An 18,089-nucleotide genomic window follows, 5' to 3' on the forward strand; every position below is an offset into this window, starting at 1 on the left:
TCTTTGGAGAGCTTGGGGGAGTTGAAAAAGAATAGCTATTGTTTCATTGCCTCGCTTAGGATCTAAAATAGCTAGAACCTTTCTTCCTTTTACTTCTGCTCTATACTTAGAGTCGTTTATAGCTGCTGGTTATTTGTTGTTATACTACTGTTGCAACTGTTGTTCGTTACTACTGCTGCTGATGATCCTCTTCTTCCTCTTCTTGTATTGTCAATACCAGGTACATGCTTCGAATTCCCTTGATGTAAGTTCAACCTTGGAGTGAAAAATGTAGTTTTATGCCAGAGTTGAGTTCATTTGAATACTTGTAGTTATAGTTCGTTAAAGATTGTACTTATTTAGTTTTTTTTAACTAGTTGGCTTGTTGACATGATATGGACTGCACGGATTTGAACTAGGACTGTTTATATTACATGAATAATAGACGACTGTATAATTAGGACTATTTATAAGTTGTTTGGGCTGCTTGATTCCGGGACTGTTTGGATTTTGGAATATGATTATGTAATAGTCATATTGGTTTAGTGTTGTTTTGTAGTATAATTTTGAAATAAGAAGCAAGCTGCAAGCTGAAACAGGAAAGTGTTTTTCGAATTCATGCATTTCACCTGCACTAATAAAATTGAGCTGAAATCAGCAAGTATGCGCTTAAATGGGGTTATTGATTAAGAGTGCATCCGTTATTCATATTTTGTTAAGAATTAAACTTGTATCTATTTATTCTCGTAAAATTCTTTTTTTATATATATTTTATAAGGCGTATATTTATGTAAGTTTTAGACATATTGTCATTAGTGAGTTTAGACAAGTTTTAGATAATATTTTGTAATGTGTAAACTTGTATCGTTGTAGTTTAGACAAGTAATATATTTTAGTTGTAATAATAATGTTATGGTACACGTTTTCAATCTGATAGTAATAGACAATGGTCAATAGTTAACACGAGACTAGAAATTAATGGTAATGTGTTATTAAGCTAATAATTGTAACCATTGTTAATCAGTTAACTGATTAGGAAAGTTGTGCTTGGATTTGGAGATGAAAGCCGGTTGTCCCATGGGTAGGCCTTGGAGGCCTGATGCGGATTAATTATAAGTTTCTTTCTTAAAGGGGAAGCAACTCTTAAAACAAATTAATTAGGACTTCCCTTTTACTTTAGAGACAATAAAAATAGCAAATTATAGTTGCTTTAGGCTTATTTTTTTAAAAATAAAAAAGGAGACGAACCTTGCCAAATAAAACGCACAAGTTGCGGGGCCCTCAATAAAGGAATATCATGAATACATAGAATTCGGGATGGGCCGTTTAGCAGATTTCATAGCCTTCCCCAAAGTAATAACGCGTTAGTCACTGTTAGGCGCGCCTTTAATGATTTACTTTCTTAAATTCGGGTGTACATTTATGTGACCCAAATACAAATCTCAACGGAGTCGAAATGTGTCGATAACCAGGGGTACATTGATGTGATGGGGTTCGAGATACGTTTTCACAACGTTGCAATTATTTGTTAAAATAATAATGATAATAATAAAAATGGTTTAAGTTAAAATTTGCACATAGGTTCATAATTGTATAAAAATCAGATAATTAAGCCGAATATGATAGTTGAGCGACCGTGCTAGAACCACGGAACTCGGGAATGCCTAACACCTTCTCTCGGGTTAACAGAATTCCTTATCCGGATTTCTGGTGCGCAGACTGTTAAATAGAGTTAATCTTTTCCTCGCTTCGGGATCCAACCGGTGACTTGGGACACCATAAATCTCCCAAGTGGCGACTCTGAATTAAATAATAAATCCTGTTTCGATTGTCCTTCAATTGGAAAAACTCCCTCTGCACCCCTTTGCGGTGGAGCGGGCGAAAAGGAGGTATGACAAGGTTAAATAAAATATAAAGATCAACAGTATAGAACGGAACAGTATAAATGAGTACAGCAGTAAAATAACACAGGGCGAACAAAACAGCAACAACTATATAGAACAAGGTAAACATGGAAAGGAAATACAGCTTAGCACTGATAGTAACAATGGGGGATCTCCCAGGATACCGTCTTGTAGTCCCATCTTTACATATCTAGTGAATCTCCCAGGATACCATCCCGTAGTCCATCATATATATATATATATATATATATATATATATATATGTCCTTAGAAAACATTTTGAAAATAGTTTATTTTTAAAGAAAATGTCGGGATCTACCGGAATCCCCTTCCGTACTCCCAAATGTAAATACCCAGTACTGGGGGAATCTACCAGGTGCATTCCCGTAGTTCCATATCAATGTGTAGGGGGATCTACCGGGAATCTAACCCGGAGTCCCAAAGTAAATGTGCAAGTGGGGATCTATAGGGAATCTTATCCGTAGTCCTAAAATAAACAGACAAGGGGGAGTTACCAGAATCCCACATCCGTAGTCCCAAAATAAATACAAAGCAGCAGCAAGAAGATAAACAGAAATAGCAAACTTTATATTAAGGCAATAAGTGATTCTAGCCTAGTATGCTGCACAGAATTCAAGTAAGACAGGTTGGATAAAATAAATCAGTTAAGTCACTTAAACATGCTTTCCTAAGCTAACAACAGGCTTAATAGTGCAAGTAATAGAAACATGAAGGAAACATACTAGTAATTACTTAAAGAAAACCGGATTTCCAACAATTTGCACAAGTACACACTCGTCACCTCACGTACAAGACATTTCAATTATTAAATATACCAATCCTAAGGGAAAGGTCCCCCACACAAGGTTAGACAAGCCATTTACCTCGAACAGTCTCAAAATCAACCCAACACCACTTCTTTGCCACGAGTACTCGACTTCAAATGGCCCGAATCTATTCAATTCAATTGCATAACGTAAATAACACTTTAATTAACTGATTCTACAATTAAATTCTAAGCTAATACGCAAAATTATGTAAAATGACCAAAACGCCCCTCGGGCCCATGTCTTGGAATTGGATGAAATTTATATTTTCAAAAACCTCGTACTCTCACGAGTCTATTCATAACTAGAACACTGAAATCGGAGTCCAAATGACCCCTCATATCTTCATTTAAAAGTATCTTAAAATCAAGCCCTAATTACCCTTTTACCCAAATTTCTCACCATTATTTAAGTCTTTAATCATATGAAAACGAGTTATAAATCCAAGAATGTTACCTCCAAGTGATTCCCCTTTGTTTTTCCTCAAAAATCCCTCTTAGAAGCTTCAAACCCAGATGAAAATGGTGGAAGAATGGCTCAATTTCGCAAAGGCAACTATTTATATGTTCTTCCTAGCGTTTACCGCATTTGCGGCCCTAGGACTACATCTGCGGTCCCACTTCTGCAGACAAAATATCGCATGTGCGACCCTCACTAAAATTCCAGCTTTCGCATTTGCGGACGCTTAACCACAGGAGCGGTTCCACTTCTGCGAGCCTCACTCCGCATCTGCGGTTTCTGAAGACCAAACCAAACCATCCCTGAATAACCTGAAATTTTGCACGCACATCCCAAATGATATGACGGAACTACTGAAACTCCCAGAATTCCAGTCCGACCCTCGAATCAAAATCTCACTATCGGATCGGAAACTTCAAACACTCAACTTTTACCATTTCAAGCCTAAATTAGCTACGTACCTCCAAAACATACTCCGAACGCGCTCCGCACCTCGAAATCACCCAACGGAGCTAACAGAACCATCAGATTTCCATTCCGAGGCTGTCTTCACACTATTCCGACTAAGGTAAATTTTCCAACACTTAAGCTCTTATTTAGGGACTAAGTGTCCCAAAACTCTCCGAAACTTAATACCGAACATCCCGGCAATTCAAATCAGCAGAATTAAACTTGGGGGAAAGCAGTTAATAGGGGATTGGAGCGTTAATTCTTAAGACGACCGGCCAGGTCGTCACACACAACAACAGGAATCAGGGAACTCAGCCCAAACAGTCCTTACAATTAGGAGTAAGCGATAAAACCAGTTTTAGCTTTTAAACAGGTAAAACACGACTAAGGATATGCTTTTAGCAAGTAAAGTGAGCAAAAACAGTCAAAATGCCCCTTCAGGGTTTCTATAGGTCGGCACAAGCCCCAAACATGGCATACAGCCCATAATACAGTATAAATATCCAAAATATGGAATAACATAGTATTTTCAAATCAAATACGCGGCTTAATAGTCGCTACGGGACGAACCAGGTCACAATCCCTACCGGTGCATGCCCACGCGCTCATCACCTAGCATGTGCGCCACCGCTTTTATCAAAACAAGTCAACTACCAGGGTTTTGTACCCTCAGTTCCAGATTTACAATGGTTACTTACCTCAAACCTGTGAAAATACTACTCCGCGACGCCTTTGCCCCTTGAATCGGCCTCCACTCACTCGAATCTATTCAAAATCAGAATCACGGCGTCAAAATATGCTAAGGGAACGAAGCCAAAAGAAAACAATCGAAAAATACCAAAAATTCCGAAATTAGAAACACCCGAGCCCCGAGCCCACTTCTCGAAACTCAGAAATTTTTACATCATTAGATTTCTTATCTCCCCACGAGTCTATACGTATCAAGAATACCAAAATCCGAGTTCAAATGACCCCTCAAATCCTCAATTTAAGGCCTCTTTAAACTCAAACTCTAATCCTCCATTTTTAGCCCTTTAATTCCTTTAATTTCAGTCTTAATCCATGAAATATTACCATAGAAGTGTGTTTTACGTCCAAAATCCTTACCTTAACGAAATCCCTTTGATTCATCTCCTCAAAATCGCCCAAAGCTCGCAATTCCGTGTTTAAAAATGGTTAAACCCTTAAAAAATCACGAAGGAAGAAATATATATATTCTGCCCAGGCTTTTCCGCATCTGCGGTACCGTATTTGCGATCAAAACTCCGCTTTTGCGAAAATTCATTAATCCAGCCTAAACCGCATCTGCGGTCCACTAGCCGCATCAGCGACTCCACAGGTGCGATCCCTCTACCACATCTGCGGTTCCAGACATTCTTCTCAAGATCCGTTTCCGCGGCCAATCCAACGCATATACGGCACTGCACCTGCGATCCCCAAACCGCAGGTGCAAAAACACCAGAAGCAGAAAAACTTCAGCAACTGCAATTACACTTCAACTTCCCCGTTAACCACCCGAAATCATCCCGAGGCCCCTGGGACCTCAACCAAAAGCACAAACATAATCCAATACCTTATTCAAACTTGTTCAAATCATCAAAGCACCCCAAACAATATCAAATCTACCAAATCACATCGGATTCAAGCCTAAGTTTCTAAAATCTTCTGAAATACGCTTTTGATAAAAAACCAAACCAAACCACGTCCGAATGACCTAAAATTTTACAAACATATCCCAATTGACACAACGAAGCTACTTCAACTCTCGTAATTCCATTCCGACCCCTATATCAAAATCTCGCCTATCAACCGGAAATCGCCAAAATATCAATTTCGCCAATTCAAGCCTAAGTCTACTCCGAACCTCCAAAACCCATTCCGATCACGCTCCTAAGTCACAAATCACTTCCCGAAGCTAATCGAACCATCGGAACTCATATCTGAGCCCTCTAACACATAAGTCAACATCCGGTTGGCTTTTCCAACTTAATCCTTCTTAAAAGAGACTAAGTGTCTCAAACTTCACCAAACTCATTCAGGACTCGATCCGACCAACCCGATACCACAAAACACGGATAACAAAGCATAAAGAAGCTGAAATGGAGGAAACAATGCGGTACTCATGAGATGACTGGCCGGGTCGTCACATCCTCCCGAACTTAAACAAACGTTCGTCCTCGTACGAGTTAAGAAACATACCTGAAGCCTCAAATAGGTGAGGATATCTGCTCCGCATCTCCCGCTCGTCTCCCAGGTAGCCTCCTCCATGGGCCGACCTCTCCACTGCACTTTCACTGACGCTATATCTTTTGACCTCAACTTTCGAATCTGACAAACCAAAATAGCTACTGTCTCCACATCACAGGTCAAATCATCATCCAACTGAACCATTCTGAAGTCCAAAACATGAGACGGATCTCCAATATAATTCCGAAGCATGGAAACATGAATTACCGGATGCACACTCGACAAGCTAGGCGGCAAATCAAACTCATAATCCCCCTCCCCAATCCTCCGAAGAACCTCAAAAGGCCTAATGAACCGCGGACTCAATTTTACTTTCTTCCCAAATCTCATGACACCCTTCATGGGTGAAACCTTCAATAGAACCTTCTCGCCACCCATGTAGGACACGTCTCGAACCTTCTTATTGGCATAACCCTTTTGTCTCGACTGTGCTACACGAAGCCTCTCCTGAATCACCTTCACCTTTTCCAAAGCATCCTGCACCAAATCAGTCCCTAATAGCCTAGCCTCACCGAGATCGAACTAGCTAACTGAAGATCTACACCCCCTCCAATACAAAGCCTCATATGGAGCCATCTGAATACTTGACTGGTAGCTGTTGTTATAAGAAAACTATGCGAGCGGCAGAAACTCATCCCATGATCCTCCGAAATCCATGACGCAAACACACAACATGTCCTCCAATATCTAAATAAATGCTCGGACTGTCCGTCCGTCTGAGGATGAAAAGTTGTGCTCAACTCAACCTAAGTACCCAACTCTCTCTGTACAGCCCTCCAAAACTTTGAGGTAAACTGAGTACCTCTATCCGAAATGATGGAAACTGGAACACCATGCAAATGAACAATCTCCCGGATATAGATCCCTGCCAACCGCTCTGAAGAATAGGTAGTAAACACAGGAATGAAGTGCGTGGACTTGGTCAGCCGATCCACAATCACCCAAATAGCATCGAACTTCTTCAAAGTCCGTGGAAGTCCAACAACAAAGTCCATAGTGATCCTCTCCCACTTCCACTCAGGAATAACCATCTACTGAAGTAAGCCACCCGGTCTCTGATGCTCATATTTCACCTGCGACAATTGAGACACCCAACGACAAATCCTACAATATCTTTCTTCATTCTCTTCCACCAATAGTGCTATCTCAAATCCTAATACATCTTCGCGACACCCAGATGAATGCAATACCGCGAGCTATGGGCCTCCTCCATAATCAACTCCCAAAGCCCATCCACATTGGGCATACAAATCGGCCCTGCATCCGCAAAACCCCATCATCACCGATGGTTACATCTCTGGCATCATCATGCTGAACTCTTTACCTAAGGACAAGCAAATGTGGATCATCATACTGGCGCTCTCTGATGCGATCATATAAGGAAGACCGAGAAACCACACAAGCCAACACCCGACTGGGCTTCGAAATATCTAACCTCACGAACCGATTTGCCAAGGCCTGAACATCAACCGCAAGGGGTCTCTCCCCAACTAGGATATATGCCAAACTCCCCATACTTACTGCCTTTCAGCTCAAAGCATCGGCCACCACATTGGCCTTTCCCGGATGATACAATATAGTAATATCATAATCCTTAAGCAACTCCTCCTGACTGCACGAATACACCAGAATATCATCAATGAAAACTATGACAAATGAATCAATATAAGGCCGGAACACGCTGTTCATCAAATGCATGAACGCTGCTTGGGCATTGGTCAGCCCAAAAGATATCACCAAGAACTCATAATGACCATATCTGGTCCTGAAAGCCGTCTTAAGTATATTTGAATCCCTGATCTTCAACTGGTGATAGCCCGAACGGAGATCAATCTTGGAGAATACTCTCGCTTCCTGAAGCTGGTCAAACAAATCATCAATGTGAGGCAAAGGATACTTGTTCTTAATTGTTACCTTGTTTAATTGCCTATAATCAATGCACATTCTCTTTGTGCCATCCTTCTTCTTCACAAACAGAGCCGGCGCACCCCAAGGTAACACACTAGACCGAATGAACCCTTTATCAAGGAGTTCGTGAAGCTTCTCCCTTAACTCATTCAACTCCACTAGTGATATACGATACGGCAAAATAGAAATGGGCTGAGTGCCCGACACCAGATCAATACCAAAATCAATATCCCTGTCCAGTGGCATGCCCGACAGGTCTGCAGGAAACACATCTGGAAAATCCCTCACAACTAGGATAGAATCAATACTGGGAGCCTCAGATCCAACATCCCTCACAAATGCTAGATATGAAAGACAACCCTTCCCAATCGTACGTTGTGCCTTCAAAAAAGAGATCATTCTACTAGGAACGTAATCAGTCACACCTCGCCACTCAATCCGTGGCATACCCGGCATAGCCAAAGTGACAGTCTTGGCATGACAGTCCAGAATAGCACAATGCGGAGATAACCATTCCATGCCCAAAATGACATCGAAATCCACTATACTCAGTAATAACAGATCCACTCAGATCTTCGGACCCCTAATAGTCACCACACATGACCGGTACATACGGTCTATAATAACAGTATCGCCCACCAGGGTAGATACATGAACAAGTAAAGCAAGAAACTCCTGGGGCGTACCCAAATAATGAGCAAAGTACGAGGACACATAAGAAAAGGTTGAACAGGGATCAAATAATACAGAGGCATCTCTGTGGCAGACTAAAACAATACATGTAATGACAACATCCGAAGCAATAACATTTGGTCTACCTGGGATAGCATAGAAATGAGCCTGACCACCACCTAATCAACCTCCCCCTCTGGGGCGACCCCTGGATGCCTGACCTCCACCCCAAGCTGGCTGGGGGGTGGTGAAGTAATTGGAGCAAAAGTCGAGGGTTGACCCCTCTGCTGAGACTGACTATCATAAAGCCGAGGGCACTGCCTCCTCATATATCCAAACTCTCCGCACTGATATCAACTCCCCGGTGTTGGAGGTAGGGACTGAAGGGAACCCCTGGCACCGGAATGACCAGTAGAAGGACCTGGTATGCAAGAACCCTGGACTGATGGAGCACGAGACGAGCTCTGAGCTGGAAGGGCACTAAGTGATGACTGGCCCAGCTAAGATCCATGATAACTATGATCCGAAGATGCCCCACGGTAACCTAGGCGAGCTGACTGAGCCTGCCTGAAAGGATGGCCTCTGCCTTGCTGGAACTGACCCCTCGAAGGAGCATTGCTAAAATCACAAGATCACTGAGGCCTCTTGGCCTCTCTCTCCTTTCGCTCCTGCCAGCATACAGTCTCAATCTCACGGGCGATATCAACAACTCCTCGAAGGTAGCACCCGTCACCCTCTCTCTAGTCATGAGAATTCGTAGATGATACGTGAGGCCATCAACAAACCTCCTAATCCTCTCTCGATCTATGGGAACCATCCAAACTACATGACGGGCTAACTTAGAGAACCGCATCTCATACTGCGTCACCATTATCTCCCCCTGACGCAACTACTCAAACTACCTGCGCAGCTCCTCTCGGCGCGACGGTGATACATACTTCTCCAGGAAGAGAACAGAGAACTGCTGCCAAGTAAGGGGCGCTGCACCAACAGGCCTACGCCTCTCATACGCCTCCCACCAAGTGAAGGCAGCCCTAGAAAACTGAAATGTAGTAAATACCACACCACTAGTCTCAAGAATCCTTGTTATACGAAGCATCCGATGGCACTTATCCAAGAAACTCTAGGCATCCTCGCCCTCTACACTACTTATTGGAGGAGGCTGGAGCCTACCAAACCTCTCGAGTCGACGTTGCTCATCATCTGGCATAACTGGTACTACAAACTCCTGAGCTGGTGCAACCGGCTGGGCTGGAGGTGCCCACGGTGTCCGTAATCCCTGCACTACCTGTTCAGGTGTGCGAGCAATGGGAGTCTGGGTGCCTCCCCCAGCCTAGGAAGTAGCTTCGGCCGTAGTAGCTGAGACCACCTGAGCCAAATCGATACACACTGATAAGATCTGAGCTAAAGCCTCCTGGAGACCTGCGATCACAATAGAAACAGCTGGTTCTTAAACCGATGTTGTTGTAGCGTCCACAACCGAGATCTAATCTGGAACTGTGGCAGCTAGTGGATCTGTCGGTGCTGCTCTAGCTGCTCTGCCCCTGCCATGGCCTCGACCGTGACTTCGCCCTCTGGTGGCCCCAGCTGGTGGTACTGGCGGTCATCCGCCCTGCCCAGTAGCATGTGTCCTCACCATCTATGAGAGAATGGAATATCAGAAGTTTAGTACTCGGATCAACAAATTCGCACGACAAGAATTTTCAAGAATATGAAGTTTTTCCTAACTATAACTTCTCGAGGATAAATACAGACGTCTCTATACCGATCCGCAAGACTCTACTGAACCGGCTCATGACTCGCGAGACCTATATAACCTAGGCTCTGATAACAACTTGTCACGACCCCAAATACCGGTCGTGATGGCGCCTATCACATTACTAGGCAAGCCAACCAGTCTACTAACCACAACCCATTTCCTTTAGTAAGAAACGATTTCCAACACGAGTTTTAAACACCGATTTCGTATTAAACGTTTAAAATGACAGAAAATATGCGAAAGTCAAAATAATAATAAACTACATAGCCCAACTGATCTGGTGTCACGAGTCTAGAGCCTCTAATGCAAGTCCGAGCATCCTACTACATAGATAGTCTAGAAATTACTGAAAAGATAACAAAATAGAAGGGAGAGAATATAGGGTTGCGAATGCCATGCAGCTACCTCGAAATCCCTAACAGAAAACTGAACCAGCTAAATAATGCTCACTTGGCCGCTCGGGCACCTGGATCTGCACACAAGGTGCAGGGAGTAACGTGAGTACGCCAAATTAGTAAGTAACTAATCTACATAAGGTCTGAAAGTAATAACGAGCAGTTCAAAAATACATAACGGAATAACCAACGAAATAACATGTCATCTTTACATTTCAAAAATCAGTTTTCGTTATAACACCACATTTCTAGTTTAAACATTTGAAACCAATTACTTAGCAGTATATCAAACAGAGGCTTATTTAAAAGAAGAGTGATATTAGTGAAAACATCATGACAAGGCCTCTCGGGCAAGGAATCACTCAGAATTTATCCCCTCAGGAAGCCTCTCAGTCACTCGTGACTTAACTCTCGTCACTCAGTACTCACTCTCAGCACTCGGCTCATTTATATCTCATAATAATAGAAATCATAGTAACCACTGTGGCGTGCAACCCGATCCATATATTTATAGTCGACTATGCTCACTGGGGGTGTACAGACTTCGGAGGGGCTCCTATAGCCCAAGCGTCATATCGCTGCGGCGTGCAGCCCGATCTAATATATATATCGCTGCGGCATGCAACTCGATCCATATAAGTATCGCTGCGACGTGCAGCCCGATCCATAATATATACATATAATGTCCTCACAATTGGGTTCTCAACCTCTCTCGGTCCTTAACCTCACAACCTCTCGGGCACAACAACAGGAATCAGGGAACTCAGCCCAAACAGTCCTTACAATTAGGAGTAAGCGATAAAACCAGTTATCGCTTTTAAACAGGTAAAACACGACTGGGGATATGCTTTTAGCAAGTAAAGTGGGGAAAAACAGTCAAAATGCCCCTAAGGGTTTCTACAGATCGGCACAAGGCCCCAAACATGGCATACAACCCATAATACAATATAAATATCCAAAATAAGGAATAACATAGTATTTCCAAATCAAATACGCGGCTTAATAGTCTCTACGGGACAGATCAGGTCACAATCCCTACCGGTGCATGCCCACGCACTCGTCACCTAGCATGTGCGCCACCGCTTTTATCAAAACAAGTCAACTACTGGGGTTTTGTACCCTCAGTTCCAGATTTACAATGGTTACTTACCTCAAACTAGTAAAAATACTACTCTGCGACGCCTTTGCCGCTTGAATCGGACTCCACTCACGTCAAATCTATTCAAAATCAGAATCACGGTGTCAAAATATACTAAGAGAACGAAGCCAAAGCAAAAACAATCGAAAAAATCCAAAAATCCCGAAATTAGCAACACCCGAGCCCCGGGTCCACTTCTTGAAACTCATAAATTTTCACATCATTAGATTCTTTATCTCCCCACGAGTCTATACGTATCAAGAATACCAAAATCGGAGTTCAAATGACCCCTCAAATCCTCAATTTAAGGCCTCTTTAAACTCAAGCCCTAATCCTCCATTTTTAGCCCTTTAATTCCTTTAATTTTAGTCTTAATCCATGAAATATTACCATAGAAGTGTGTTTTAGGTCCAAAATCCTTACCTTAACGAAGTCCCTTTGATTCCTCTCCTCAAAATCGCCCAAAGCTCCCAATTCCGAGTTTAAAAATGGTTAAACCCTTCAAAAATCGTGAAGGAAGAAATATATACATTCTGCCCAGGCTTTTTCGCACCTGCGGCACACCCACCGCATCTACGATACCGCATTTGCAGTCAAAACTCCGCTTCTACGGAAATCATTAATCCAGCCTAAATTGCATCTACGGTCCACTAGCCGCATCTGAGACTCCACAGGTGCGGTCCCTCTATTGCATCTGCGGTTCCAGACATTCTTCCCAAAATCCGCTTCTGCGGCTAATCCAATGCATATGCGGTACCGCACCTGCGGTCCCCAAACCGCAGGTGCGAAAACACCAGAAGTAGAAAAACTTCAGCAGCTACAATTACACTTCAACTTCCCCTTTAACCACCCGAAATCATCTCGAGGCCCCTGGGACCTGAACCAAAAGCACAAACATAACCCAATACCTTATTCAAACTTGCTCCAATCATCAAAACACCCCAAACAACATCAAATCTACCAAATCACATCAGATTTAAGCCCGAGTTTCTAAAATCTTCCGAAATATACTTTTGATCAAAAACCCAACCAAACCATGTCCGAATGACCTGAAATTTTACACACATATCCCAATTGACACAACGAAGCTACTGCAACTCTCGGAATTCAATTCCGACCCCTATATCAAAATCTCGCCTATCAACCGGAAATCGCCAAAATATCAATATCACCAATTCAAGCCTAAGTCTACTCCGAACCTCCAAAACTCATTCCGATCACGCTCCTAAGTCACAAATCAGCTCCCGAAGCTAACCGAACCATCGGAACTCATATCCAAGCCCTGTAACACATAATTCAAGATCCGGTTGGCTTTTCCAACTTAAGCCTTCTTAAAAGAGACTAAGTGTCTCAAACTTCACCAAACTCATTCGAGACTCAATCCGACCAACCCGATACCATAAAACACGGATAACGAAGCATAAAGAAGCTAAAATAGAGAAAACAGAGCAGTACTTATGAGACGACTGGCCGGGTCGTCACTTCCTCCCCAACTTAAACAAATGTTCATCCATGAATGAGTCAAGAAACATACCTGAAGCCTCAAATAGGTGAGGATATTTGCTCCGCATCTCATGCTCGGTCTCCCAGGTAGCCTCCTCCACGGGCCGACCTCTCCTCTGCACTTTCACGGATGCTATATCTTTTAACCTCAACTTTCAAACCTGACGACCAAAAATAGCTAGTGGCTCCACATCATAGGTCAAATCATCATCCAACTGAACCGTGCTGAAGTCCAAAACATGAGACGGATCTCCAATATACTTCCAGATCATGGAAACATGAAATACCGGATGCACACTCGACAAGCTGGGCGGCAAAGCATACTCATAAGTCACCTCCCCAATCCTCCGAAGCACCTCAAAAAGCCCAATAAACCGCGGACTCAATTTTCCTTTCTGCCCAAATCTCATGACACCATTCATGGGTGAAACCTTCAATAGAACCTTCTCGCCTCCCATGTAGGACACGTCTCGAACCTTCCTATCGGCATAACTCTTTTGTCTCGACTGCGCTGCACGAAGCCTCTCCAGAATCACCTTCGCCTTTTCCAAAGCATCCTGTACCAAATCAGTCCCTAATAGCCTAGCCTCACCGAGCTCAAACCAACCAACTGGATATCTACACCGCCTTCCATACAAAGCCTCATATGGGCCATCTGAATACTCGACTGATAGCTATTGTTATAAGCAAACTCTTTGAGTGGTAGAAACTCATCGCATGATCCTCCGAAATCCATGACGCAAGCACACAACATGTCCTCCAATATCTAAATAGTACGATCGGACTGTCCATCCGTCTGAGGATGAAAAACTGTGCTCAACTCAACCTGAGTACCCAACTCTCTCTGTACGGCCCTCCAAAACTACGAGATAAACTGAGTACCTCTATCCGAAATGATGGAAACTGGTACACCATGCAAATGAACAACCTCCCGGATATAGATCCTTGCCAACCGCTCTGAAGAATAGGTAGTACACACAGGAATGAAGTGCGCGGACTTGGTCAGCCGATCCACAATCACCCAAATAGCATTGAACTTCTTCAAAGTCCGTGGAAATCCAACAACAAAGTCCAGAGTGATCCTCTCCTACTTCCACTCAGAAATAACCATCTGCTGAAGTAAGTCTCCCGGTTTCTGATGCTCATATTTCACCAGCTGACAATTGAGACACCCAACTACAAATCCCATAATATCTTTCTTCATTCTCCTCCACCAATAGTGTTGTCTCAAATCCTGATACATCTTTGCGGCACCCGGATGAATGGAATACTGCGAGCTATGGGCCTCCTCTAGAATCAACTCCCGAAGCCCATCAACATTGGGCACACAAATCCGGCTCTGTATCCTTAATACCCCATCATCACCGATGGTTACATCCATGGCATCATCATGCTAAACTCTATCCCTAAGGACAAGCAAATGTGGATCATCATACTGGCGCTCTCTGATGCGATCATATAAGGAAGACCTAGAAACCACACAAGCTACACCCGACTGGGCTCCGAAATATCTAACATCATGAATCGATTGGCCAAGGCCTGAACATCAACCGCAAGGGGTCTCTCCCCAACTGGGATATATGCCAAACTCCTCATACTCACTGTCTTTCAGCTCAAAGCATCGTCCACCACATTGGCCTTTCCCAGATGATACAATATAGTATTATCATAATCCTTATGCAACTCCAACCATCTCCACTGCCTCAAATTAAGATCTTTTTGCTTGAAAAAATGCCAAAGACTGCGATGATCAGTGAACACTTCACAAGATACGCCATACAAGTAATGTCTCCAAATCTTCAATGCGTTAACTATGGCAGCCAACTCCAAATCATGAATGGTGTAGTTCTTCTCACGGGGCTTCAACTGACGAGAAGCATAAGCAATAACTCTACCCTCCTGCATCAACACACAACCAATCCCAACTCTTGAAGCGTCACAATACACGGTATAGGAGCCTGAAGCTGATGGAAAACCAACATTGGAGCTGTAGTCAAAGCCGTCTTGAGCTTCTAAAAGCTCTCCTCACCCTCGTCCAACCATACTATGTGGCTGAAGACGGCCTAGGCCAACTCTGAACTGCATCTATCTTCTTCGGATCAACCTGAATACCCTCACTGGACACCACGTGCCCCAAGAAAGCCACTGAACTAAGCCAAAACTCACACTTGGAGAATTTTACATAAAGTTTCTCATCCCTCAATCTCTGCAATACCACTCTCAAATGCTCCACATGCTCCTCCTGACTATGCGAATACACCAGAATATCATCAATAAAGACTATGACAAACGAATTAAGATAAGGCCGGAACACGCTATTTATCAAATGTATGAACATTGCTGGGGCATTGGTTAACCCAAAAGACATCACCAAGAACTCATAATGACTATATCGGGTCCTGAAAGTCGTCTTAAGTATATCTGAATCCCTGATCTTCAACTGGTGATGGCCCGAACGGAGATCAATCTTGGAGAACACTCTCGCTCCCTGAAGCTGGTCAAACAAATCATCAATGCAAGGTAAAGGATACTTGTTATTAATTGTTACCTTATTCAATTGCCTATAATTAATGCACTTTCTCATTATGCCATCCTTCTTCTTCACAAACAGAACCGACGCACCCCAAGGTCACACACTAGGACAAATGAACCCTTTATCAAGGAGTTCCTGAAGTTTCTCCTTTAACTCCTTCAACTCCGTTGGTGTCATACGATACGGCAAAATAGAAATGGGCTGAGTACCCGGCACCAGATCAATACCAAAATCAATATCCCTGTCTGGTGGCATGCCCGGCAGGTCAACAGGAAACACATCTGGAAAATCCCTCACAATGGGACAGAATCAATACTGGGAGCCTCAGCTCCAACATCCCTCACAAATGCTAGATATGAAAGACAACCCTTCCCAACCATACGTTGGGCCTTTAAGAAAGAGATCACTCTACTAGGAACATAATCAGTCACACCTCACCACTCGATCCGTGGCATACCCGGCATAGCCAAAGTGACTGTCTTGGCATGACAGTCCAGAATAACATGATACAGAGATAACCAATCCATGCCTAAAATGACATTGAAATCCACCATACTCAATAATAACATATCCACTCGGGTCTCCGAACCCCCAATTGTTACTACACATGATCGGTACACACGGTCTACAATAACAGTATCGCCTACCGGGGTAGATACATGAACAAGTAAAGCAAGAAACTCTAAGGGCGTACCCAAATAATGAGCAAAGTACGAGGACACATAAGAAAAGGTGGAACCAGGATCAAATAATACAGAGGCATCTCTATGGCAGACTGAAATAATACCTGTAATGACAACATCCGAAGCAATAGCATCTGGTCTACCTGGGATAGTATAGAAACGAGCCTGACCACCACCTGATTGACCTCCCCCTCTAGGGCGACCCCTGGATGCCTGACCTCCACCCCTAGATGGCTGGGCGGGTGGTGAAGTAACTGGAGCAGAAGTCGAGGGCTGACCGCTCTACTGAGACTGACTATCATGAATCTGAGGGCACTACCTTCTCCTATGTCCAAACTCTCCGCACTCATAACAACTCCCCGATGCTGGAGGTGGGGGACTGAAGGGACCCTCTAGCACCGGAATGACCAGTAGAAGGACCTGGCATGGAAGAACCCTGGACTGACGGAGCACAAGACGAGCTCTGAGTTGGAAGAGCACTAAGTGATGATTGGCCCTATTGAGATCAATAATAACCATGACCCGAGGACGCCCCACGGTAACCTGGGCGAGCTGACTGAGCCTTCCTGAAAGGATGGCCTCTGCCCTATTGGAACTAACCCCTCGAAGGAGCACTGCTAAAACCACCAGATCCCCGAGGCCTCTTGGCCTCTCTCTCCTCTCGCTCCTGCCGACGTACAGTCTCAATCTCAAAGGAGATATCAACAACCTCCTCGAAAGTAGCACCTGTCACCCTCTCTTTTGTCATGAGAATCCGTAGATGATACGTGAGGCCATCAACAAACCTCCTAATCCTCTCTCGATCTGTGGGAACCATCCAAACTGCATGACGGGCTAACTTAGAGAACCGTATCTCATACTGTGTCACCGTCATCTCCCTCTGACATAATTTCTCAAACTACTTGCGCAACTCCCTCGGTGCGACTATGGTACATACTTCTCCAGGAAGAGAATAGAGAATTGTTTCCAAGTAAGGGGCATTGCACCATTAGGCCTACGCCTCTCATATGCCTCCCACCAAGTGAAGGCAGCCCCAGAAAACTGAAATGTAGTAAATGCCACACCACTAGTCTCAAGAATCCCTGTTGTACGAAGCATCCGCTGGCACTTATCCAAGAAACCCTGGGCATCCTCTCCCTCTACACCGCTGAATAACGGAGGCTGGAGCCTACCAAACCTCTCGAGTTAACGTTGCTCATCATCCGCCTAACTAGTACTACAAACTCCTGACCTGGTGCAACCGGCTAGGCTGGAGGTGCCCCCGGTATCTGTAATCCCTGCACTACCTGCTCAGGTGTGTGAGCAACGAGAGTCTGGGTGCCTCCCCCGACTTGGGAAGTAGCTGCAACCGTAGTAGCTGAGACCGCCCGAGCCAAACCAGTACACACTGATAAGATCTAAGCTAAAGCCACTTGGAAACCTGGGGTCACAATAGGCATAGTTGGTGCCTAAACCGGTGCTACTGTAGCGTCCACAATCGGTATCTGATCTGGAACTGGGGTAGCTGGTGGATCTGCCGGTGCTGCTCTGCCACGGCCTCGACCGCGACCTCGGCCTCTGGTGGCCCCAGCTGGTTGTACTGGCGGTCGTCCTCCCTGCCCAGTAGCACGTGTCCTCACCATCTGTGAGAGA

Source organism: Nicotiana tabacum, chromosome 7 (genome assembly GCF_000715075.1).
Source record: "Nicotiana tabacum cultivar K326 chromosome 7, ASM71507v2, whole genome shotgun sequence".
NCBI classification, from domain to species: domain Eukaryota; kingdom Viridiplantae; phylum Streptophyta; class Magnoliopsida; order Solanales; family Solanaceae; genus Nicotiana; species Nicotiana tabacum.